Source organism: Trichogramma pretiosum, unplaced genomic scaffold (assembly GCF_000599845.2).
Source record: "Trichogramma pretiosum strain Unisexual culture from Peru unplaced genomic scaffold, Tpre_2.0 scaffold17, whole genome shotgun sequence".
Lineage (NCBI taxonomy): Eukaryota > Metazoa > Arthropoda > Insecta > Hymenoptera > Trichogrammatidae > Trichogramma > Trichogramma pretiosum.
The window spans coordinates 652,940-680,755 of NW_019641225.1; the positions used below are offsets into that span (position 1 = coordinate 652,940).

The window sequence follows — 27,816 nt, forward strand, 5'->3', positions numbered from 1 at the left end:
AAAAGGTAACCTCAAAAACCACATCAATGCAAAACATAATTGAAGCATACCTTAGGAGAGTGAGATTGATGAGGACATATTTAAACTCAATGAATATTTTTACACTCATATAAGTCCGTTATGTAATTTTGAAAAAAATTTTCACATGAATATTCGTCAATTTTGTAAAAAAAACAAATAAAATATTTCGAACTTATATTCATTTATTATTTACGTTTTACCATTCTAATAATCAGCCGAAATTTTCCTCAAAATACCTGCTTTTTATTGATATGCGGGTAAATAATCCTGGTAAAAAATGAGCTTAAAAAATGCTGAGAATAATGGACACAAAGAGTAATTTTATCGCTATAATTCAATCTATTTTCTGTATCCACACATACATTCTATACGAGTACCGTATAATTCGCGAGACTATTACTTCTTCTTAGCTTAGAAAATTATAAAAATTTAACTAATGATTGATTGATGCTATCGGTACCACACAAATTTCAACGACGAATCAATACTTTTATTGCGATGACACAATCAGGTTCATAATACAATATTTTTCGTTGCTTTGACATAATTAACTTTTTGTCACAACACATATTATTTTAGTTGGCACAATAAAATGGTTTCTGTAGCCTCGATAACAAGTTGTGTAGTGTACACTTTGATATCTTTTTCCGTACATGTAATTAAATTTAAGTTGTTTTAGTTAAATTTGTTGATTAGCTGTCATTAATTTTTTTGGTTAATTTGTCGATTTTATTCAATTTAATGGTATTTTGGTAAATTAAATTACATTCAAATGATTTTTCATTATCATTGATAACAAATTTTTTAGAAATAATTTAGGATCGTGAATAATGTAGAGGTCTCAAAAGCTCAAATGAAAATAACTCGATAATCGATTGCCTGCTTATACGCTTATTACCAACTCAACTCTGTTTGTCTCTCTCTCTCTCTTTCTCGCTTCCTTCCTTTTCAAAATCCGTCGCGTAAATTCATCGGAACTTGACTTGAAAATCGAGAAACGAAGCTCGCGAGTGCTCACAGCGTCGAGATGTATGTATGAAACTGCTCGGTTTTTCTCTCGCTGCACGCGCTCTCGCAATCCAATCGAGCGGTATTAATTAACGGGCCCTAGAATCGACGCGAATGATTTGATTATACGTACACATCGTTCGACACAAAGGACTCGCTGCTGCGAGCTCGCGCACGAGTGTTCTTGGAATTTCACGATTTTTTTTTCTCTCCATCGACCGGTTTTGCATTCGTTCCAAGATTTTGCACGTTGTCTGGAGCTTTTTTTTGCCTCTCCAATTTGTATCGGCTGCGTCGATGACGAGCGAATTACTCAATCTACGGGTAACGTTTCGAAAGGCGCTTTTGCATCGCCGCTAGGCCACAGCAGCAGCAGCAGCAGTGAAAGTGTTGCAAGCAAACTCCTCGCTTATGCATGTCTGTGTACGCGCGCGTTTGCAGCCAAGTCACTTTCGGGAATGATTCGACGCAAAGTTGCGAGCGCTTAGGCACACACACATATATACACAGGCAGAGGGTGGCGTGCAACGCGTTCAAACTTGCCAGAAAGTCCAGCTGGCTCTCTCTCTCTCTCTCTCTCGCTTTGGCAGGCCTTTAAGCGAGTCGAGTTTGTGGAAATTTACCCTCGCAGAGCAGCTAGCAGCAGAATTGCTAAGCTCACGCCGTGTTTATTTAACGGTGTCGAGGAAATGAAATATTTATACTTTATTTAAAACATTTATACGATTTAACTTTAAACGATGTGTACCCTTTATCCACCGCGATGCAACCCGCGATGCCTCTCGTCAATAATACTTTCGAAGCGCTTTTCCAGGGTCGGAACTCGTATTTAAGGCACCCACCGAAGGATTATACCAGAATATACATAATTTTCTCGAACTTGGTAACTGTCGGGCCGCAACCCTTACATTATCTCCTCGCTGCCTATGTACGAGTTGTTGAGAGCTGCTATTTAGTTTCGACTTTACGGGTGAGCTTGTGCTCCGAGAGATGCGGAGTAAAGTGTGCGGCGAGAGAGAGCGAGAGAGAGAAGTGAGAAAACGAGATGGATGAAATTAGCGCCGTCGATATTTGCCGAGCACGCCTCGCCTGTTTGTTTTAGCTTTTTGGCACCTGCCAGAGACGACGACGACGAGTTGGGGAAAGAACTCTCGAAGTCTTTAGGGATTGATCGTGGCGGTGGGCGCGCACTCGAGTCGAGGTGGTTTACCCGCTAATTCGAGCACGCGTTATACGTACGAGTGTATAAATTCGAATGAAAGAACTTGTTATATACGGGGATGATGACGTTTGTTTTGTCGCTCGCAGAAATTTCGGAGAAAGAGAGGGCCACAGTAGTTGTTAAATTTGTCGTTCGAATCTCCGCAAGCACAGTTTTTACGACTTAAACGAAGAAAATGCACTTCGATTTATTAAATTAATTAAGCCCCGTCCGCGGGAATACATATGCACGCAGCACAAGTAATATAGCCACTAAAAAGCTCTCATCAAGGCTAGGCGCGGCAACTATATTATTACGTTAATTCTCGACCGTTCACACTATATTCACACACACACACTCTCTCTATTACCAAGAGAAAAAGCCCCCGCGTAACATAGACTTTTATTATTATTCAGACGACTCGGCGGGGGGCAAAGTGCCTCTTTCCACGCGCGCTTAGAGGCATTAGAACGAGCGCCCGCGCAAGGGCTAAGTGTAACCTAAGATTTCATTAGTTAACACTCGAGTGCGCACCTGGGAATTTATGCGTGAGGTAAGAGCGAGCGAGCTCGCAGCTGAGTCGAGAGAGAGAGAGAGAGAGAGAGACACACAGAAACCGTAGCTACTTCGTCTGAGATGTGTTGGTTACGTGCGTGTATATATATACGTTCGAGAGCCTGTATATAGTGCGCGAATGTGGGCTACGCGCTGTTATGACGTAAGTAAGTAAGCGAGCAAGAGTAATGGAGATATGTAACGATAGGTTTTGTCGATTTCTTCGAGATTTTTTCGAGTCGTGAGACTTCTTAAAGCGATTTGGAAAAACTAATTGATACATTAAATTTAGATAAGATAAATTGGAATTAATTAAATGTAGCAAATCACTTATGGTGCTTTTTTATCCGCCGGTATCAAAAGTAGAAATTTAGCGTATTTTTCCTGCTGGGTTGAATTTTTTTTGTTTCATTTTGAAGCGTTTACGTTTATTTGCAGTGACTTGAATGTTTTTGTGGAATTTAGTTCAAGTTTCACTAATTACACAGCTGCTTATCGATTTTAAAAATTATACTTATATTTTTGTAGGAACACGTAACAAATGATACTTCGAAATTCGAAGATTTATCAATCAAAGGTGCAATATTTGATTACAAGCTTTATGATTCCACCAACAGAGGGAGCATTTTATACTCGCAAGTGAAAAAAAAATTCCGATTTATATAAATTTAAGTACATGCACATTTGATTAGAAAATTGAAGCATAAAATTATTAACTTGAAAATTTTGATTCAATACACAATTTTCTCAATGATTACATATTTAACTTTAAATACGTCCCAACACTTACGAGTTAAAAGTAAAAAGTGGTCGATCTCTTTTCTGAGGTCCGACGATTAAATTTTTTCTCGCTTACACTAAAATTTCAGTAATATCGCGAAAAAATCGCGAGACTCGCACGAACAAAGGGGATTATATCGATCATATAGCAGCAGCAGCCGCAATAGTACCAGTAGAGTAACAACAGAAATTGCAATGCCGAACACGGAAATCTTCAATCTTCTCGTACTCGAGCTTGGCTGCTGTGTTATGCTGCGCGCCATAGGAGCAGCATGTGCTCGCCTCAGAACCCAAAAGAAACGAAATGAAATATAAAACAACAAACATGGTTTTAATTCTTCGAGGGCCGCCGGGGGGTGGTGGTGGTCATTATGTGCGCGGTGGCTGCGGCGTAATTCGTATTTCTTGGGCTTTTAACTTATTTCTCTCGTAAACGCGCACGAGTTTTCCTGGGGATAATAAACAGAAATTACGAGGCGTGCAAATACATAAAAGTATAATATTACATAATATAAACGGTCTTATTTTACTTTTATTGCAATTAGCGATCCCCCGCGCAGCCACTGCCACAGCTGTAAAAACGTATATTTGCCATAGATTCACCGAAGGCCAATCATAAAGTCAGCCAGTGTATGTATACACGGCTGCGGAGCTATTAAAATATCAGGGAAGCGAGTAAACGCGCGTGTCGAAACGCGTCGGTCGTCGACGCAGCCGTAGCAAGCGCAAACTCGACGCGATCGTCGTCGTCGTCGTCGCCGTCGCCGCTGTGTCCTCTCAGGACCAAATTATAGATACAAACTCTCCCTGGGCAAAAGCGTAAACTAGTACCAGCCAACTACATGAATTTCCAAGTGCAGGAAGTCCGCTTAAATAGCCGACTGCCTGAATCAATGTACATTTACATTTTGTATGTGTGTGTATGTGTGTGAGCATACACACACACATACAATATGTATAGATATAGGATAGAAGCCCAGGCAGTTGCAAGTTTTCCCAGTAAAAAGCGTTTTAACGCGAGCCGCACACAACGCGCGTAGAAAACTTTCTGTGTATACAGTATTTAGTTTAAATCGCGCGTGAAACGTGAAATTTCGGCCTCGCTCCGGTTTAAACGAGACAGAGAGAGAGAAAATCCTCGCAGAGAGAAAAGTTGCAGATGTGGATAAGAAGTGGTGATTTGTTTCCCTTTGGTATATCGAGAGCCCCGTTTAAAGATAAAGTGCCTATTTTCTACCGGCTCTCGCACGCTCGCACACACGCGGGGCAAAAACAATTCTCGCCGTATACGAGCTTTTATATACAAAAGTCAAAATTTATTTCGAACTTTTTTTCAAAAAAAAAATAAGTAAAGCTAATGATTCGATCTCGTCGTGCCTCACTCGAGCGTCTCTTTAAATTGTCATGCCACTGTTTTATAAGAGCCTTATCCCCCGCCGCATTCACACATACAGACACTTGCAGTGCGCGCGCGGTAGGAACTTTGGTTAAAGGAAAAAGTTTCGTCGTTACGAAAATTCCACGTCGAGCGCGTGTGAATCTTAATGTTATATACGCACTTTTGCTCCCTACGCGTCGCCTACTATAAGCTATTATTTTCCAACTTTTCGAGCTTGTCGATAAGATGATTTGGAAAAAGAAAATTCATATTACACACACACATTTACTTCCGAGAGAGAGAGAGAAAGCTGGAGAAAATGAATATTTATACGTTCAATATGGGGTGCCATGCGCCAATTTATGCCTCGAGAGAAACTTTCGATTATTAGCAGTGAACTCGGAATATTTAATAATCAAATTTCCAAAGTATACTAAGCCTTTAGCTCGAGGTTATTATTGAGAGCTTTCCGAGCTGAAAGTTTTTTCATCAATTGTCTTACCTTTTTTTACTTTGTACCGATGACGGGAAAAGGAATACAATAAATGAATGCTTAGTAGTGTTTACGCGAAAGGATCAGCACAATTAAAAGTTGCGAAACGTAGTATCTAATATTAATTATCGAAACGAAAAATTTAATTGAAAAAAAAAGAAGTCGAATTACCCTCGCCCGATATTTAAAGATACAAAGCGACACGCGGGGGGTTTGGGCACTGCACTGCTCTGTGCACACAGCACAACAAGCAACTTTTCATTATGTATACACGATGATAAATCACTGGAATATAAATCCCGGGCCAGTCGACGCGCGCGCGCGAGAGCCTCGCGAAATAATAAATGCGATGAAGTTTAATAGGCAAAGTTTAGGAGGATTGATAATGCCCGACACAATTAATAAGCGTCAAACTTGTCAAAGCGATTGAGCTTCTCTCGCCCTCTCCTTCCCTCCCTCGCGCCGAGCTGTGTGTATGTACAAGTGAATTCAATTGTTTTTACAAGGCCTGTCCGACCCTCGCGGCCGCAGAACAGCAATCATAATAATAATATCCAGCCCCGGTGGTAATTGTTTGTATGTGTGCGCGTGTGTGTACGAAATTTCTGTGATGTGCTGCTGCTGCTGTGACTATCCTGACACCTGTACTTGTATATAGCTGCGTGTGTGTGTGTGTGTGCACCGCGAGGCCGCGTGTAAAATGGCAAATTAGTTTGTACATATAGCCGTCGTCGACGCTCCCGCGCGAGCTTGAATGATTGGGGCGGGGGGTAAAGGGAAATTACATGCGCTCGCTCGTACACGCGTGCATGTAGTCTTTATTAATTTTGCCACCCACGCCTGCTGTATCGGTGATCGTGTGTGTACCGTTGGTGCGCGAGATATCGGTTGTTATTTATATTTTTTTTTTGCGTGACATATTTTTATTTTACTTTTTTACTCGCACCAAACGAATAAATCTCGGTCGACGTGATTTTTTTCTTCCATCCAGGCTTTATACGTATTACTTTACATTGTATCGAGGAAAAAATCAAACACCAAGAGTGTTCGCAGATATTAATACTTAAAGCTCTCTCTCTCTCTCTCTCTCTCACTCTCTGTACTCCATAAACCCCGCATAAAAGTCGATGCATTAAATATTTCCGCTCGGTCGCATGTTCGAACACGCTTAATATAGGGCCATGAGCGCAGTTGTGTTCGAGCTTCGATCGAATTAAACGATATACGTATGCATACACACACAAACACACACACGAGAGAGAAAGAGCGACGAAATGACTCCATTAATCATCGGCCGCGGCGAAAAGCGCGCATACTTTAGGCCAGCAGTGTGCCTAAATCGTCGCTGCACGCAAACCACCACCGCCACCACCAGCACCACCGAAATTTTTCCTTCTCGCAAGCTCCGACCCCGCAAGCTCGCGCCGCGCACGGGACTCGTACAGCTACTACTACTACTACTATATAATGACATAATTCGGCGTTGTGCGATATAGCTACTGCGCAATGTGCACAGCAGTAGAGCAGAGCGCAATTTATAACCTTGCGGTGCGTGCGCATTTATGCCCTGTGTGTGTGTGTGTGTGTACGTACGTGTTTGTACTACTGCACGCGGTGCGTATATCTATGTACTCGCGGGGGCCGTGTAACTAGCGTCGCGGAAAACACGCGTCTTAATTGGTTAAAGGAGCTATGCGCGGGAGTGGTATATATACGCCGTTTCTTGCGACTACAGAGAGTAGCTGGTGCAGTAATGCAGCTACTACTATACTACTTCGTTCATCTCGTCGTCGTTGTTGGAGGGAGTAGGCACATTATTAGCCTAAACGCGCGAGTATTTTGCGCATTGCGACGATGCATTCGTATATATACTACGCGTGTGTTGTTCGTACATATTAGCTCGAATTAGCGGTGGCATTTTCGAGACGTATGTATCTAGCGGTAATTTCTTAAAGCTAAGCCACCCGAGCAAACGTTTCGTATATAAACGTTGCGTCTTGATGTTTCGAACAAAGAATAATTCGCTCGATTTTTAGTACATTCGCATAAGCTTTACAATCAACGCGTATTACAGCTTCGACGGTTTAAAAGTTGGACAATTAATCATACGCACACATGGCACGAGTGTTTTATGCACGTACACCTGCTTCTATCCTTCCTAGAGATCTTATATACTAGGCACTGCCATATCGTCCAGGCCATCACCAATGGAAGAAGACGATCAGGTGAATATGGCAAGAGGTATTAATCCTAAAACTTTGCCTTTTTTTGTTTGGTTTTCTAGAATTTGGCTACAAGCCATCTAGCGGTAACTTATGAACTACAAATATAATTCTTATGTATAGAGACTGTCAGATGCTAATGTACATAATACTCTATTCCTAGTGATTAAGTCTGCATAACACACGTAAACAAAAGTAGTTAGTTCGCAGAGAAAGAAAATAATGGCTAAATTGTCTTGAACGACTTGACAGCACGACACGAGGTTTAAATGACTTTACATATAGGTTCGTAACCACGGCTTCTTTACGTTCAGGTCTCAAAAAGAAAGGTTTATACCATCGCTACGCGTGCGAGGCGTTCCATGCAACTTTGGAAATAAGGGATGCTCCAATATGCATAAGTATATTCATCGAGCACTTCATTACAGCATCAGAGAGAGATAGAACGAGCAAGAGAGAGACAGAGTGAGTCGATAATGCAGCCAGTATGCGAGCTAGCGGCTGCGCAATCAAAAGGAGCCAGCGGTGTACATCAAGAATCGCGTATACACATATAGCTCCGCATACACAGGAAAGAGACTCCGACTAGTATACATAGTAACGCAGCAACAGCAGCAGCAGCAGCAGTGTAGTGAAATTGTACACTATATATAGTTGTACACTGCCGCGCGCAGCTCATTCCGCGCGACTACTACCGCGTTGTAAATTATGGAAATTCTCATTATTGTTACTTATGAGCCCAACCCTTCAATCACGGAATAACACCGTTGCCCTATACGTATGTGTGTGTACGAACGTACACATAGGATACATTAAATACCGCGGCATGGCGAGGCAAGCGTATATATACGTACAAGCCTAGCGCTGCACTATATATGCATTGTAAAATTATATGCAACGTTATACGTTCTTGTCTATGGCATTTGCATACATACGAATGCTAATAAACGGCATTTGACTTGCATGTGCAGCAGAAGCAGCAGCAGCGGGCCACGGCGCACAGGCGCAACGAGACAGCAGGGAAATGTGTCTCGCGTTGCGTTATGTGTTATATATAGGATCTATGCTGTATTTGCGTACGCGTGTAACTGCGCGCGCGATTGCGAAATGACTATATCGAGGGCGCGCGTATCGACGATATCGTCGGCATTATTGCTGCTGCTGCTGCGAGTGAGCAATGAACATTAAATAAAGAAAATACAAAAGAGAAAAAGAGAGGAAGAAATCGGTCGGACAATAGCTTCCGCAGGAATTCGCTATGGAAAGAGATGATAATAAAAGTATACGCGAAGATTCACCTTTGCATTTTTCCATGTAGCATCGAAAAAAAAAGGTCACCCCCCCCCCCCCNCCCCCCCCCCCCCCCCCCTCGACAAAAGTTAAGACGCGAAAAAGAAAAGCTCCGTTGCGTCGCGAGAAGAAAAGGGCGCTGGAAAGAGAGCGAGCGAGAGCTATTAGCACAAAGATAGCTGCTGGTGGTCGAAACTGAAAATGAAATTTCTTTCGCGCGCGCGCGCGCAAGGGATGAAAAAAAAAGAAGAAGAGGAAGAAGAAAGAAAGCTCGGCTGGAGCGAGGAAAATGAAAGAGGTGAAAGTTTTCTCTCGCAGCGCCAATAGCGACAGCAGCAACGTCGGCGGCAACCGACCCCCCCGCACGTATATATGTTGTATAATACAAGAGAGATAAGAGTGAGAGAGAGAGAGAGTATAAAGGAAGTAGCAGAAGCAGCAGTCAGGGGCACAGGTATAATGTATCCAGTTAAAAAGTTTCTCTCTCTCTCTCTTTCTCTTCTATTCGCCTCTCTCTCTCTTTTCACAAACGCACACTCCCCCCGAGGGAAAGCTCGAACTTTGCTGTCCACACTACTGCTCCTGCTGCTGCTGGCCGCAGCTATAAGTGTGCAAAGTATTCTGGCCACCGACGCTGCCGCCGCTGCTTTGCCCAAGAGATTGCGCATTTGATATTCATGGCCCAAAGAGCTTCGGTTAGTTTTAATACCTTCGTTCTTCCTACCTTTTTTTTGCTCTCTGCCCACTTTCTATAGCAAAGCTGCCCGGCCCTTCGATCTCGACGCTATCGATGTAAACAGATCAAAGTCAACGTCAAACGCGATCGCCTCCACCCATCCCCCTACACCGTCGTGGAAATAAGTTGGCTACTACTAGCTACTACATACTACTACTAGCTAGACTTTATACGTCGGTAATAAGCTCGGGCTGCTTCTGAACAACCGTGTATAGCCGAGGGAGATTCAGTGTAGAGAGAGAGATTTATACGCTCTCGTAAACTCGATGACTATATACAAGTCTGTAAGGGAAATTTCGTCGGGCGAATTTCGACGCGACGATTAACAATGACTCGATCTCGCTCTTCCGAGTGCTGTACTATATATACTACGAGCTCGAATAGGCAGTAGAGCTGCGCAGTTGAATACGCGCGATCGAATCGAGTCTAGAGCTGCGCGTTTATGCCGCAATATACGTCTGAACGATCGGCATTATTAGGGCGGATTTTACCTGGAAAAATCACTCAGTTATGCTCCGCTCCATCCGCGAATCTCTAATTACTCGAGCGATGAAGCGTGTATATATACGTGTGTGTATGTGTGTGTTTTGTTCTCTGTGCCTCTCTCGTTCGTACACATGTACGCGCGCAAAATAATCGAATGGAAACGAGCACCCAGCGCGTGATTAGCATTCGATAATTCCGGCATTGCAGCGCGCGGCGCACTCGATATCGAATGGTTTTCCATTAATCCTATGAAAATTCATAATTCGAGCGATTAACAATTTTAATTAAACTCTCTCTCGACTCACGCAAAAGGTCCGAGAGAGAGAGAGGTAACACTAATAGAACTAATAATAAACGAAAGTAAGACCGGCTATTTAATGCGGATCGGCGCAGTGGCGGCATTATACGCGGCGGCGTAACATCGTTTTGTTTCCATTAATGCGAGCGCGCCCGGCGTGCTTCGTAATTTTCATTTCGCGAATCATCGGGTTATTGTTGAATTAATCAATTGAAATATCGTATCCTCGTTGCTGTTGTTGTAGTTGTTGTTACGATCGAGCATGAAAAATTTCGCGAAAAAATCCGCATTATCGTATCGGAGCTTTTATCGAGCTTTCGTTATGAGCTTTTAATTAGAAAAAGAAATACCCGTGTTAGCTGTAATTTTGTCGTTCAAAAAAAAATTGTTTTCTGCTTTATTTACTAGATCGCGCAAAACATTCCAAGTACAATGTTTCAATACATATTATTTCGAGAATATTCACAGAATATTCGCACATATTTTAGATACCATAATACTGATCGACTTTATTGATATTTACTTATTCTATCAAATTAATTATATGAGTTACAGGGAAAAGCCGTTTTAGGAAAGAGTCGCTTTTGCCTACGCAATAACAGAAATGCCTATGATTTTAGGACATAACCGAAATGCCGTTAAAATTATAGAAAATTCTTAAACAATTTAGGCAATACCTGAAATGACTGAAAATTTTTAGGCAAAACAAGCAATGCCTAACCAATTTTAGGCATTTTCGTGTAGCCCCCTCGCAGACGTTGGTCAGTCGTGAAATTATCGGCATAAGCACTACTATACGTAGTACTTCTGTTACCGCTAAAAGGCGCGCGTGTAATCCGAAAGTGGAATCGTCAAGGTGTGGCTATGTAAAATTTGTTTAACGCCAATAAAAAACTATTAAAGCAATCGAATCGTCAAGGTCTCGAGATATAGGTCTTCTTGCTCAATGCTCATCTTGATCGTAATGATTATATTCTGCATTCCACAGTAAATAATCGATAATGGACCTAACTCTTGCGCGGTAGTCGTAGAGATGTAATTGGAAATTGTGCCCGACCAGCCAATGAAGCGCAGACATTCCACCTGCGTGTCTTTCTTCGCGAATTTTCTCTTTCGTTCAGAAACACCACCGCCTCGAGCTTAAAGTTGATCACTGCGAATATCAAAAAATCGAACACACTTGTAAACACCCTAGTATCGTTCTTGTACCAAGACTGAGATAACGATTGGTGGACTGCCCCAGTACAGTCGTGGTATATAGCCACACTCATGTGCCATTGCATAGCCGCGCCATGAAATTGTGTGTGTGATCCACAAAAATTGCGTTAGGCATGCCCAATATAGATGAGGGTTAGATACTCAGTAAATTTGGCGTGACCGTCGCACAATAACGTGTAGCTCGCCCACAAAACTGTTGTACAGCAGCGACACGGCAACTTGTGGTTTCGCCACCAGGCGGCGTGTGGCGTACTTTCAGACGTTCCCACAGTGAAGTTGTTCGCTGCGATGAATGAAGACCACCGTTCTTGCAATACTTGCAAAAGCTTTCATTATTTGACGTGAAACATCTATATTTTATATTATATAAATTTCTCGCGATGATATTTTTGAACATACTCCGTCAACGGCAATGCGGTACGCGATCGAGAGACAAAAAAGCTAGACCGCACGATCAGGGAAATTGACGGAGATAAAAAGACACGAGGTGAAGTTGATTTTGCTTCGCGAACTATGAGCTCGTCTGGTCATTTTTGGCGCCTCTTCGACCCCTAGAATTTACTTATTACAATTTTTCTTTTTTCTGTAATTTTCTGTTACATTAACCTGTTGAATATTTTAATGAAGAAATACGTAATATTTTGTAACGATTGGACCACTAGATCCGCAGCTTACATCATCTCGAGATAAACGCTTTCAAAGTTTCTTGATTTCGACTGATAAACAATCCAAAGAAGTAATAATAATGAAAAAGATATTTCAAAAAGTTGAACCAGTATTAGTTCCTTCAAGCGTATACTGGTATTATTCTAAATTTTTTCTCCAAGACCATTTGCTAAGGCATTTGATTTGGCTCGGATCACGAGCAAAAAAAAAAGAGCTATCCCGTTGCAAAGCTTATTTAAAGTATTGTGCACGAAATGGTGAGTAAAGGAGAGACAGAGAGAGAGGCAGTGGCAGAGTGGAGAATGGAGAAAGGAGAGAAAAAAATAAATAACGGCTTATAAGAATAAGAGGAAAAAAAGCACTTGACGGTAGAATAAAATCGCTTTTTACCCCCTTGAGTTTTTCGCTTCTCCCTCTCTCTCTCTCTCTCTGCCTCTGTCCCTATACTTTTTTTCTTTATACCTACAGATACCGAGCTTCGCTTTCGGGGGGGCTAGAGAAAGACAGAGAGAGAGAAGGAGAGATACAGAAAGCGGTAACTCGGCGGCGGCAGCAGCAGCAGCAGCCGAGAGGAGGACAGAAAGGATGATAAAGGCTTCGAGGGGCTTAAGTTCGCGGATCGACGTATTTTCCATAGTCGAGAGAGAGCGAAAGGAGAGAAAAAAAACTTTTTCGAGTTATCCCTGGCATTAAAGTAACACGTATAAAGCGTACAAGTGTGTGCATATAGGCACGCCAAGACACGCGCGTGCCGTATCTCTCTCTCTTTCTCTCGGATATGTGCCGCGTACATATACACGTGTCTATCTCATTCTTTTACTTTCCTTCCGTCTCGCGCACAGAGTTCCAGAACTGAAATGCCGATTTATTGGTATATAACGCGCGTAACGATCGTATATACATATACCTTAGCGGCACTGCTTTTGCCGCACGCATACGCGTGTATACAGACAGTTATAGTCTATTGTTTATTTTGCTTTTGAGTACACACCTTCTCGGTTCTCGCACCCGTTGTTTCGAGTCTAGAGCCCACATAAGCTCTCTCGAGAACAAATACAAATAAGATTCGACGTGTGATTTTTGCCCAAAGAATATAAAGATCCGTCGCGCACGCCCTTAACCCTATTACATTATCGAGTGCGCAACGCATGACGAGCGGAGGATCCATATAGGTATACGTGTGCGCACGCACGGAAGTGCCAATAAAATATAGGGAAAGCGAGAGAGGCTCGGCGCTGCAGTTATACACGCTTATATAGGCTACGATATAGGCGCACAAACAGTGCCAGAGAGAGACCGTACACCTCAGTCGAGGGTATAAGGGTGGATTAGACACACGAGTGTACGACAGCGTGTCTTGCTTCTCTCTTGCTCTCTCTCTCTGTGTATGGAGAGAGAGAGAGAGAGAGGCTTAACGGATGATTAATCTATCCGCACCCTTCCCTGCCAGTACAAACAAGTACTCCATGCTCGCGGCCTATACACCACGGGACACACTAGCGATCGCTATGCAGCAGCAGCAGCAGCAGCAGTAGACCCGACTTATCGTTACTCTCCTTGCCCACCGCACGAAATCTTCCCTTGCTCGCATACGGTGGCACACACCTCATGCATAGACTATGTGTATTCGTGGTATCACGAAGCTCGCGAGAGAGCATCATAAAAAGTGCCACCCGTATGGACAACGCCGCGGATTATACCGAGTGATATACGCGCGCCGCGCGAGGTGTTTGTTTATTTTGCCTCGTTGTCGAGCCGATTGCTACAAGTCTTAAAACGTATTTAGAGCCACTTATACCCTTATAGTTATAAACCAGCCGGGTCCGAGTTTTTCATAACCACCCGAGAGTCGGTAACTTGTCGACTTTTGTCGGCAAGGTTATGTAGCTGGTTATTGCTAATAGTCGGCTCTTCGGTTGCCAGCCCAAGAGTTCGCTTTGTCGTTGGCTCAAGGAATAATGGTGTTTGACTTATACAATTTTTTTGACTTTGCCGCTTGCAGATTAACATATTTAGGTATCCGCCATCTAGTGACAGAAGCTGGCATTAGTTATGATCGAATTCTTACAGCTTTTTTTAGCAACTAACATAAAAATTAATTAGCAAACTAAAACAATAATTTTTTATTTAAATATTTAAATTTGAATACAGAATTGAAGATTATTAGTTTTTTCGGTCTGTTTTCAAAGTAACGCATTCAATTGCACTTTTATGCGCATTTTTCACAATTAACGTATAAAAATAAATCAATACTAAATCATGGAGTTCCAAAGAATTTTTAATTTAATTTTGTATTAAATCTACATTAAAATAAAGTTTTCCTACATCATAATTAATAGGCATTCAAGTGTGTGCAGGTAAGAAAAACCGATAGCACCGCGCGCAGGTGCAATAGCAGCAGCAGCAGCGAAAGTGACGAAAACGAGGTCAGCTCATGCAGGAGGAGAGCGAAAAGACAAATATGCTGCTACCACCACGACAATGAATCGAATCAAATGCATTACACCGACTTCTAGAGCTGATACGTATATATCTATCCACACACATGTGTACGTATTAGAGCGCCTGATCGGAAGAAGAAGAAGAAGACCAAGAAGGAGAGAGGGACTTCGTGGGCGCCCAATGTCTTGCCGAGCGCTCGGCAATCGCGCAGTCCTCGCTCCGGCGCGGTCCTCCCCCGTCACCCAATCACCCGAGACCTCTTGCTCGCCATATTTTGTCGCGGGGGCGGAGCGCGCACCGATCGGCCCGGCGCACGAAGCGTTATATATACATAGATAGTCCAGCCGAAGACTATAGTCGGACCGACCGACCGACCGACCGACTAACCGAACGAAAGATAGATGACCGATAGTTTTAGCGATTCGATTTCTTATTTCTCGTATGGTTTCGTTTCTTGGCTTCTTCGATTCAAGAGCTTGCAGATGATAGTGTTGCATCGTGTATCCGAGAAACTCACGGATAAAAAACGATATTTATAACGAAGTACTTTCGAAACTTCGCGAGTACGTCGCGCTTTTTATCAAGTACGCTTGAAATTACGCGGGTCTTTTACGCGCCCACTATAAAGCACCTACCCGCTGTGGTTGGCGCGGAATAATATAACGTCGCTAATAACATCTCCTTTCGGGCGCGCGTCGCGTCATCGTATCAATTTACGTTTATCGCGGCAGTCTGTTCTGCTCTTATTATCGCGCATAATATACAACGCGCGAGCGAGCGCAAAAATAAGCGTAATAAGCCGCGCGCGCGCCTTATATAGTCTACTTATAAATAGTTGCCACCCTGCGCGGCGCGGAACGAACGTCACGGTCATTCGCTTTTTTTTTCTTCTTTTCTCTTCGCATCGTCCTGTGCTTATATATATAATATACGCGGGCGCTAACTTTTATCTCGACGATAAAAAATATTGCATATATTCTTGCTCTCTCTCTCTCTCTTTTTCTTCTCTCTCCGCAGCACGAGCGCCCGCGCGCCCGCCTTTTCCGGCGGTAATTTGCTGCCCCGAACGACAACGACGACGACGCAGCGACGGAGCGCAGTTTTTTGCCGTTCGATTTAATTTTTGAGAAGCTACTAAGCGCGCGGCGCGGTATAATACGCGCGGAGAAAAAGTGCATTACAGTTGTTACGAACTGTTGTTTCACATTTTACGGCGGCACTCAGGTGCCTCGTTCCCGAGTGTAATGGAAGAAAGCGAGCGAGTCGCGCGGCGCGGTGGGTCGCTCTATAGCCAGCTCCCACCCTCGCTGCTTCTGCTTCTACTCCTGCTGTTGTTGCTGCTCCTGCTGCTGAGGGTATATAAAATATAAACGTCACGGAAGAAAGAGAGAGAGAGAAAAAAGAGTGACATAAATTTGCCGTCATATAAATTAGAAATATGATTAAAGTCGATTGGCAAATCACATTGTACGTTGTAACGGGACCTATGTACAGGTTTCGCTGTTATTGTGAGTCGAGTGGAATTTATTTTTAATAAATAAAAAAATATCGTTGAATTAAATTTATCGTCATTTGGAATAAAAAGGCATGAATAAAAAAATACTAAGAAATTAAACTGAAAATCTTGTTGCTAAGAAAATTGTATTATTATTGACTTTATAGTGGATAAAATTTTAAGCAAAATCGAAGATCATTGCTTGATACACTTTGAATATGAATCGAAATCAACGGCTCAATGGATGCATTTTATAAAAATTATTATGTACAAATGTAAACTATAGAATAATCATTTCAGTAAACTGCTGATTACTTGGATGATTCTTTTACTTGGATGCTGAAGCTCGATACAAAACTATTATATTTATTTTTCGATTACACAAAAGATAGAAGCATTAAAACCAAAAAATGTTCATAACAATGTTTCACCCGCGCATTCTCAAATAAATTCCTCGACATAGGTCAAAGAAAAAAGGATTTTATTATTAATATTAAATAAACAGATATGGTCTACTTAATTAGGGACGAGAGAAATATAAGCTTCGCTTATGGTTAATTAGACGTTTCGAAGTGAAACATTATATTTTTAGATAGATTTTGACGATTTAAACTTATTAAACAAATTACATTTGTTCTGAAATCATTTATACATGTTACTATCTCAAGTCGATTAATATTTTGAGCCTCGGAGCTTTTTAATGTAATTTTTCAGTTCGTATTCAACCATTAGAATTTCAAATGAAATTATGAAAATTTTTCCTCTAAAAAATAGATGTTTTCCACCCATGAACTAGTGGTCAATGCCAGTTAAACGACACATAATTTTCCTGCTCTCGCGCATTTCCCATCGTTCCTTTCTCGACGACGTTATGCTATTAGATGAAAAAAAAAACTAGAACAACTCGAAGTGTCTCGTCGTAGATTTTATAAGCGAAGCCGCGTATGTATGTATAGGTAAAAGCGCCACTTCTCCGAGCACTATAATCGCCTTCCCCCTTTTCCTCCTCCTCCTCCTTTCGTATAGTCCAAGCGGCCGGGGTAGCTTTTTATATCGTAAAACAGATAAGCGCGTTAAAGGTACGAGTAATGGTCAATGGCCTTTTTTTTCGCTCTCTCTCTCTCTCTCTCTCGGCGCATTCACGAGGCTCTCGTTTTACCGCCTGCGTATGTATCGAGGATACACAAAATACATGCGGGGGGGGGGGGGGGGGGGGGANGGGGGGGGGGGGTGGAGGACAAAATCGGGTATCTGTAATGCGAAATTTGTGTATTCGATTATTACACGGTCGCGTGTGTGCAGGGATTGTTCTGCTGCACTGCAATCAAAAGCCCGCACACGCGTGTGTGTAAGTGTCTTTGATCAAATCAACAAATGAAATACAGAAAAATGCGTGTGCGCAAAAAACGAGAATAAAAAGATTCGCCCGCGCGCGCAGGACAGAGAGCTAGCTCTTGCGTGCAAAGAGAGGCAAAATTGCGCGCACCACCACGTTGCGCGCCGAAGCAATATCCATTACGTTTGACTGTTATTACACTCGTTAGCCCGGTCTCTCTCTCTCTCTCTTTTCTCCTCCCTTTACCTCTATCTTTTGCCACGGCTGAATTTTTAATTCAATTAAACGGCTTGTAGCCTGTACACACGCACGCACGAATGCAGCAGCAGCAGCAGCTCGCCTATAGCTTTCGTTCGATATAGCTCGAATTCTCCCCATTTCCTTACTGCATATCTCTGGTATTAATAAACTCGTTGCCGATATAACATTTTTCCCGGATTTTGATTGGGAAAAAAAGTGTGTCGCTCCATTGTGATATCGAAAAATTTTTCCACCTCGTGGCCGCACTAGCAGCGGATGCATTAGACGCGCGAGTACATCGCGCCCAGGTATCGGCTATCTCTCGGATAAATCGCACCGCAGCGCGCGAACAATGTATATAAATATCGTGCGCGTCGTCGTACGTACATTTGGTCACGTCACGCGTAGGTATTTATATTTTTTATAATATATATAAATATCGCGCGTTGCGGAAACCACCTCACGAAGTACCGTATACGTACTACCTACCTAGCTACCTACTATATGCACGCATCAACCGATCCTGCAGCTGACTACGACCCGAATTTGAAATACGCTAAAAGCATCGATGGAAAATTGGGCTTTTGACGCTTTATACGCGTTCACACACAGTGTGTGTGTGTGTGTGTGGCGTGGAGCGAGCTCTCGAGTGAGTGGATTACACACGCAGGGAATAGCGCTAGGGCCGCTATGTACGCATTGTCGATGCATGCATGCAACGCGATATTTCACGTTTTGTACGTACTACTAGCGCGTGGGATCGAAAGTACGAACTACTCTCTGCGTTTATATATCCCCCCGCGCGCGTGCTCTCTGTGATGTGCAATACTTCTCGGCTCGCTCTCGTGTACTCCTCTCTCTGTGTCTCTCGCTCTAGCGCTGCGTTTTATTAAATTCGGACCGATTCGAACGAAGAGAGAGAGAGGCGGTAAGGGGTAGAAGAGAGAGAGAGAGTGAGGCTCTTTCGAAATATATGTGTACAAACGGGTCGAGAGGCTATCGGCTAGGCTATATATTATACTCGAAAACCTGTGCACGTGTGTGTGTGAGAGTTGCTGCAGCTCTCCACCATACATGCATCGACGAAAGATAAATGAATGACGAATTGACGTTGTTGAGTGGCGAGAGTACTGCACAAACTTTCCTATCGACGTGCGCGGACACATCATCGCGTTCGAGCGAGCCGTGTGATGGCATTCACGGCATCACTGCGTACTCGTTTGGTTTTTTGCCTTTTTTTTTTGAGGGGAAAGATTTTAATATTTATGGTACCACTGGGGTTCTTTTTTTTTTTTTTTGGTTGGAGAATTAACTCGACTACATTTTTCCATTCGTGATTATTAACAACATGCATACTGCATAGCGTCGCGATAAAAACATCTGTGCAGCAGGTATAGTATAATAATAATAATAATAATAATACGTATAAGTGGCCGGTCTCACGGGCTAACTGCAAATTAATCAACGTCCGAATTAATCTCGCACTCGCGCCATACATCTCTCGCAGCTTCCTGCAGGAGAGAGAAAGAAAATGATATAAAGAAGTTAAAAGGTGCACACACACGCGAGCGAGCGAGAGCTTGCAAGCTCTACCCCGGCGTACACACGGCAAAAGAGCACCTGCAAGTGCGAAAGAGAAAAGTCGCGGCTGCTGCTGCACTGTACTTTCTCGTATATACACATGTACGTATGATATAGTACCCAAGCATACACACACATAGCACGCCATACGAGCTCGCTTTCACTTGGCTCGACAGTGACAAAGAACACCGCCTCCGCCAACACCGCAACGTCTGCGCGTGTTTCGCGCAATTTTTTTTTCTCCCTCTCTCTCGCTCTTTCTTTTCTTTCTTCCTCGGCTGGCTCGCTCGTTCGTTTCCTTCTGGCTTTCGTAAACTCGCTTTTGAGACGCGAGCGAGCGAGCGAACGAACGAACGAGAGAGCGCGAGGAAAAATTGCACTTCACACTGATTGGTTGCGTCCATTTTCTTAGTTTATTTTGCTACTTGACATCTTTATAGCTCAAGCAGTGTGAAAAAAGAAGGAGCTTTTTTGGCTTTTTACAAAGTGTCTTTTATCATATACCTATATAACCGTGAGGTGTAGCTGGAGCACCAGTGCGAGCTTGCTTGTGATACTTGCCTCCTCGAGGTTGTGTCGTTGCCGCTGTTATTGCCGAGTTGATTTCGAGGGTGCGAACTTTTCAACGAGCTTAATGGATAATTAACCTAATAAGGCTTTTTTCACGGCAGGGGTAGACGAAAAAAAATTGACCCCGAGTGCGCGCGCGCGAAGGAGACGGAGAATATCGACTGTACTTAAACGTACCACCCTCCATTCCCCAATTTTCAACTTATAATTGGCACTCCTTAATTATTGCAAATTAAGCTGGAGCTTCCTCCAGATCTCCTTTTTTTTTCATTAATAAACAGGCTTGTCGCCTCATGATTTTTCATGCGTCACCCCCACCTCTCGCTGTACGCGAGGGTGTCTTGATGAAAAACTTTCGCGAGTAACCCTCACCCCCATCCGTGTAATCAAGAACATTGTTCGACTTTTTTACTTTGCTCGAAGAGTAGCTATGGTCTCTCTTGGTCCTCTTACAATTATTTGAGACAAAGTAATTTTTTTTCCTATCGTTGTTATGTGTATTATAAAATAGTCAAAGAGCTGCAAGCGCGAGACAATTACACGACGTGCAGACGCGAGACACGCACTCGTATCCCGTATAATAAAGTGCACAACCGGTCTACGTACAACAATACGCGAATCTGGTACTACTACAAGCCGCAACGAAACGTAAAACAATGGCCCGCGTGCCGTGCACGCAGTTTATTATACGGGATACACAGAGCGTCGAAATCGATAAATACTCTCTCTCTCTCTCTCTGTATTCCAGATGAATTAACAACAAATGCGCGCTGCGCGTGACCCTCGAGGGACGTGTGCGGCGAATTTTTAGATAAGTACTGGAAACACAAAGAGAGAAAGGGAGGTACAAGCCAAAACTCGATGCGAGTCAAAGCGAGAGAGAGAGAGCAGATTCAGGATGCGGACCTTTAAACTGCTCCTACGGGTACGTGTCCTACGGCGGTCCGAGAATCGACCCCTCCTCGCACGGCCTAGAATATAAGTATATGGTATATATGTACCGCCCGGATATTGTTCTTGGGTATTATAATCCCAAGAGGATTCGCCACGCGCACACTTATACACAGGGTCTAGCCGACCAACCCCCTTGTCGTTCGTCGCTGGTGGACACACACACACGAAAGACCAAGGAGTGACCAGAACCCTTGCGATTCGACCCCGCGTATAACGCATATAATATGCATATTCTTCCGAGGCTAAAGCCGGCCCTCTCTCTTTCTCCGCTTACATAAAAGACTCTTTTCGTGCTCTCGTGCGCGCTCGAGCGCCCAGGAATCAAAAGCAGACGAAACGCGCCTTATGTCGTGGAATTTAAGCTTCGTAAGCTTGGTAAACAAAAGAGCTCTTGCGAGCGTTAGGACGAGAGGTCAAGAGAGTATCGTCGCGGCGAGGCAAACTCGATTAGCGATTTTAGTTCGCTCGAGCGTTCATAGATGGACATTAACGATATTTCATAGGTTGTCGCAATCGGAATTCTGCGACGAGGTCGTTATAATGCAGCATTCGTGTTTTACGTAAGTATTCATGGTCGTATATGATTAAATATATTTATATACGATAAAAATAACAAAATATACAGAAATTCTTTTTGTAACTTTCATATTATGATCTGGCTTGTACCATAGCTACCAAATTCACTCGAGTTTAATGAAAATTACGCGTTAAATATTCGCTCGCGCCGCCGAGCGTTAAGGGCTTATATACACCTTAAATTCAAAATTTTTTTTATTTAATTTTTGAACAGGATTTTTTCTCCCCTTTCCATTGCTTTTTTCGAAATTCCAAAATTTTGATTTTGCACTGAGATACAGCTGTTTCCGTGAGCCTTTTTCCTATACTTTACGTGTTAAATTTTTTCTTCTTTTGCGTTTTCTGGCGAGTAGTGTTTTTGGTCACCTGTCGTAATATTCAGATGGTATCGATTGAACTTTCTGCACCAGGGTCGCGTACACTTCTTCAGAACATGAATGGTTATGGCCACTACCACGGGTGAGACGATTGAGCTCATAGATCATTTTCAAAACGTACTTTTATGACTTAAATTTCGGCAAAAACGAAAAATGAAAAAAAATGTGTGTTTAACTGTTCATGCAGAGCAACCTGAGTGTTCGGTCGTCTTGCCCGTGGTAGTGGCCATAACCATTCATGTTCTGAAGAAGTGTACGCGACCCTGGTGCAGAAAGTTCAATCGATACCATCTGAATATTACGACAGGTGACCAAAAACACTACTCGCCAGAAAACGCAAAAGAAGAAAAAATTTAACACGTAAAGTATAGGAAAAAGGCTCACGGAAACAGCTGTATCTCAGGGCAAAATCAAAATTTTGGAATTTCGAAAAAAGCAATGGAAAGGGGAGAAAAAATCCTATTCAAAAATTGAATAAAAAAAATTTTGAATTTAAGGTGTATATAAGCCCTTAATCGAAAAGAAGCCGTGCATATACGGGGGGAAAAAGTGAAGCCAGGCGCTCGTCCCTTCGACTTTAGACACGGACGACGACGACGACGACGACGACGATCTCCAATCGTGTCGCGCGCCCCATGCTCTCTCTCTTTCTAAGGTGGCTTGGACAAGGCGAGATAAGGGGCGACGGAGCTGCGAGTGAGCGAGCGTGGAAAACGTCGCTCACCCTCGTATACCTATCTCACGAGGATATCCTGTGTGTGTGAGTGTGTGCCTCTGGCTCCAAAATAAACCGCAGAGCCGGAATATCTTAAATGGGCCCGAAGGGATAGAGAGAGACATCCACACCCACGCACACACGCACATACACCGAAAGGTTAAGAGGCAGTAGAATATACACGTATATGGCGTCGTTGTCGTTTCGAGCGCTGCTTCTTCTTTTTCGAGCGGAAACGTTATTACGAGGCGGGCGCGCGCCTAGTGCACGTGTACGTGTGTGTGTACGCTATTTTGCATGAGTTTATATGCGCTGCTGCTGGTGCTGCTGGTGCTGCGGTGATATTTTTTACGGCTACCGACGACGACGACGACGACGACGACGAGAAAGTAAGAGGAGAAAAGATGATGACTTCAAGATGCCACGGTGTTGCCATAGGACGATGCCACACGCGCGCGTTTCAGCTGCCTTTTTTTTGTGCGCGGGCGCTACTGCTCTCTTAAACTCGAGCGATCAACATACTCCGTGCACGGGGGTATATAACAAAGTACTCGCGTTATTTCAATGCGATCGTAATTTTTCGCTTCGAGCTCGTTCGTGACGACGACGACGACGAAAAAAAAAGGATCGAGGAAAGAATGCCGTATCGTACGCTGCACGCAACGCGCTCAAAACGTTTCACAAAAGTGTCGCGATTACGTATATGCGGAGTTCGACTGCGATACGTCATCGCGATCTCTCCGTTGTTACATTTACCTATATTTGCAGTCGCGACAACTTCCAACGTCAATAAACGAGTCGTTGTAAATTTTCGTGTAAGTTACGTAACTCCCTGTGTCCCCGAAATAAGAAAAGAATGGCGTATATAAAAGCTGCAGCAGCTATGTGTGTGTGCGCACGTGTGCCATGTGTGCAGCGCAGAATCGTTATATACGACCACTCGACAGATTGATTCGGGACCGCGTAAATCGTCGAGGGATTCCCATTGCTCGAGCTTCTCTCTCTCTCTCTCGCTCTCTATATGCGCGCGGCCCGCGTGCCTGGGATTTTCGCCAAAGCCCCATAACGTATCATGTATTTTCTTCCAGTGCTGGGATTCTTCTTTCTCTTTTTTTTTTTATCTTTTTTGTTCTTACCTCCGTGTTACCCTCCCCGCCCGTCTATCCCTCGCTTTCTGCGCAGACACGGTGGCAGTGATAAAAAAAACTTTTTTGAATTTCGTCGGATTTACAGCGATAATTATCATGCGTGTGTGTGTGCGCGCGCGTTCGGACTTGATTTTTCATACACGCGGTGCTGCAGCAGTAGCTCTCCGTTGCTCGCACGCGAGCTTTACTATAGCTACAAAAGCGCACAGAAGTTTACGGCGTAATAAGTTGATGAAAGAAATTCGCTGTTATTTCTCTCTTTTTTTTTCATACAAAGAAACTCTCTCGCTCGAGCTCAAAATGAAATCTTAACAAAACTAAAAAAAGAAATAGAGAGAGAGAAAAAAAAAGAAGCAGTGAATGCAAAGAACTAAACTGTATACGCGGTCTCGCGTACGCGCGCGAAAGCTTGAAAGAATTCGCCGAAAGCTGGTTGAAACTAAAACTTTCTTCTTCTTCTTCCTCTCTTCGTTGCTGTGTACAGCAGTAGCAGTAGCAGCAGTAGCAATAGCAATAGAGTAGGCCCGAAAGGAGAAAAAGCTCGCCTCCGCACTGTACTGTACCACGGCCATAAAAAGTGAGCACACCGTGGCGCGCTGCTACTGCTTCTGCCGTTGCTGCAAAGTGAAAGGTAGCCTATAGCTTTCTCGCATGCACACACGGGGGGGTACGTGTATATGTATATGTGTGTGTACGAGTATAAATGTGTATACGGTGCCGTGCGCGTATAATACGGAGAAGAGAGAGAGAGGAAGAGGGAGAGAAAGAGAGAAAGAAACGGGAAACGCGAAGCTACAACAACGCTTTACGCTTTACGCTTGGCGCACCAAGAGAGAGAGAGAGAGAGAGAGAAGAGAGAAGCTTTCTTGGGCTGCGCTGCAGGGCTGCTGCTGCTACTACTGCCGCTGTTTTATGCGACTCGTTACTCGTCTCCGTGGTTGCCTTTCACAGCCCCCGTGTATATGCCTATATAACGCGTATATATACAGAGAGCTATATATGGCTATACGCGCGTGTTTGCCTCTTTGAATAAAGTCCCTGCACTGCCGCTGCGCTGCACGCCAGAGTAGATTCTGTGCCTCTTCTGCGGTTCCGCGTACTGTATAAAACCGCACCGACTCTCGACTCTATGTATGTGTCTGTGTACATGTGTGTGTGTGGAAGTACGTCCGTACTAGCCGAGCAGCCAAGGGATTCCCCCCACCCACCCATCCACACACAAACACACACACACACACTTTCCATATAGCAGCAGACACAAATTTTCGCGAGACATTTACAATGCACATCCGGCGTTGCTGCTGCTGCTTTTACTACACACTATGCGCAAGATGGCCGGACTTTGGTCGAGCGCGCCACTTTCCGCGATCTAAAGCCGCAGTCGAGCAGCAGCCCCTCCATTGTCCGAAACTCTTTACTCTCTGTCTCGGGTAGTGCGCGCCTCTATCTCTCTCTCTCTTCGTGCGAATCTTCCTTTGGTAATGGCGCGAAGTTTTTGCCCTCGCGTTCGGGGTCTCGAGAGAAAATAACGCACGGCAGTCCACAGGAGAGCGTTGCTGAAGTTTTTTCTTTTTTACCTCGTTTCGAGAGCAAGAATTTCAAGAATGAAATTTGAAAAAAAATAAAATAAAACGAGAGGAATAAAAAAAAAAAAAAAGGGAAAACAGTTTGTAGTTGGAGCTAAATGCCAGTAGGCGGATTATAATTACTCTCCAACGTCGCAACGTTTTTATTTTTCCTTTTCTTTCTTTTTTTTTTGTACCTGGCACTTAATTCGGCCAATTTTGCCCTTAAAGAAAAATCCGCAATTCTAGTCCGATTACCTCTGATCACGCGCTGATCCCATTATATCCTTCTTACCCATCCTCGGCGTTTCTGCGTGTATCTCTCTCTATACATATAAACTATTCGCTTCGTTGCACCGTTCCTCGCACACACACATACACACACATGCGCGAACGGAGAATTCAGGAAAATCGCATGGATGCGCGTCTGCCTGAAGATATAAGCCGGTAGCTTAACGAAAGGAAGAACAAAAAAAAAAAAAAAGAAGAAAAGAAGGAAAAATACTCCCTGTCTTATTTCATTGTATATACTTGAGGAGCTGCACGCGCGCGAGAGTGGCCCTCTCGAGTATATGTGCGCGCGTGGTCGCGCAAAGCTCGCATTTCTTTCCCTTCCTTTTATTTATTTACCTTTTTTTTTCGTTTTGTTTTGCCTTCTACCCACACGCCAGCTATCCCGAGCTCCTTCATAAAGCTCATCTCGTGTGTGCTGCCAGCTATAGCTACCGCTGTTTGCGTTATAAATAAATGTAAAGAGCAAATAGTTGCGCTCGCGAGCATTACATTAAATTAAGTTAATTCATTTGCGCGTGTGTAACCCGTGCGGCGCACGCTGATAGCTGCTGAATATTCCAGCTCGAGTGGATCGCCACTGGCATTCCCATTTTAAATAGCTAGGGCGAGATCCGCGCGCGCGTTTTAATGAAACTAAAATATACACACAACCGGACCGCCGCGTGTTGCTTTCTTTTTCCGTCGTCGTTGTCGCATTCCTCGCTAGTTGCACGAGCGACTATATTTTTTATTTCTGCCTTCCCTCGCTTCGTGTATATATATACGTGCCTGCCGCAAAGGTACATCACGTGCAGCGCGTACAAGCAACGAGTCGAGTTTACGCTTAGGAAGAATTTAAGAAAGACGTATAGTAGTTCCAGAAAGAGTATGTATAGTGGAGGGTACGGGTGACTCGAGGAATCTCCCCGTGATTCCTTAAGTTTAATGGCGCGCAGAGCTATAGCTACGCGGCGCTTCGTCCTACGTCCCCGAGCTTGCGAGCGACAAATGCGCCCCGAGATTTATACATATCTGAGGGACTGCAAAATTTTCTCGCGTGTTAATGCAATCGGTGCTGCTGCTGCTGCTGCTACCTCGGGAGTCCACGGGGCAGCTGCTGTATAAGGCTTAAACTGCCGGTATAATTGAAGGCTCAGCGCGAGCATTTGAATATACGTATATATTAGGTACACGCGTAAGCTCGCACTCGCACAGACACAAACACAGAGCTATTATAATGTCTTATTTGTTCCTTAGATTATGGCCTTGCGACAGGGTGGTACTTACTCACTGCTGCGGGGCTAGCTTACTGCGCGCCTTCGAGTATATCCGCGAGTAATAAAGTGCCGCATATACTCGTTGCTTACCTGAAACAGCAGAAAAAAAAAAGAATAAATACGATGCATTATCTCCAATAGGTGACGTTTTTATCGCGAGTAATGTACGAGCTTGCAAGCTCGACTATTTTATTTCACATATTATATAAGTGTAAAAGTCAATAATCGATCGTGATCGTCGTGGGACTCTCGAGGGGTATACGCGTAATGTTTTTTCCCCCGGCATAAGTACCGAAACAATAGTCCTTCCCGATGTGTATACGTATACATTCGACATTTTCTCGTGCGCGCAATTCGTGCGCAAGGTTTGCAAATAAATACCTCGTGAACGGCGCGTCGGCACGGGCGTCGTGTCGCGCGAGAGCAGCTTTTTCGCAAATTGCATTCACCCTTTATCGCAGACACACATACACATACACACGTACGCAGGCGTATACTCTCTCGCCTGGATCTTCGATCGATCCTGCATGTGTGTGCGTATACGTGTATGTACGCTTGCAAGCTTGCAAGCTCTCTCTCTTGCCTCTCGCTTTACATGTAATCGCCAAAAGCTCGTACGATCCTTGAAATTGTTGGCTCGTAAATAAGCTCCCTGAGAGGGAGAGAGAGAGAAAGAGAGAGGGAGGGAATAAAACGTCACACAAGTACTAGTACTGCTATTGCGAGTGAGAGAGAGAGAGAGAGAGATCCATTAATGGTGACGGTGGAATGGAGCCTTGCGCGTCTCGCCTGCGACTGCACGACTGCTGCAGACTGAGAGAGAGAGAGAGAAGGTTTGACTCGAGCGCAGCTATACAGCGAGCGAGAGCGAGAGAGAGAAGAACATATATACGGCTATATGGTGATACGTCTTGT

The 27,816-nt window shown here is 43.8% G+C and overlaps 1 protein-coding gene across 2 annotated transcripts in view; it reads right to left on the minus strand.

The window, feature by feature from the left end:
* LOC106649265 (nucleolysin TIAR) overlaps positions 1–27,816 on the minus strand; it is a 497,287-nt gene that overhangs the window by 404,372 nt on the left and 65,099 nt on the right. The gene's annotated exons all lie outside the window — the stretch shown is intronic.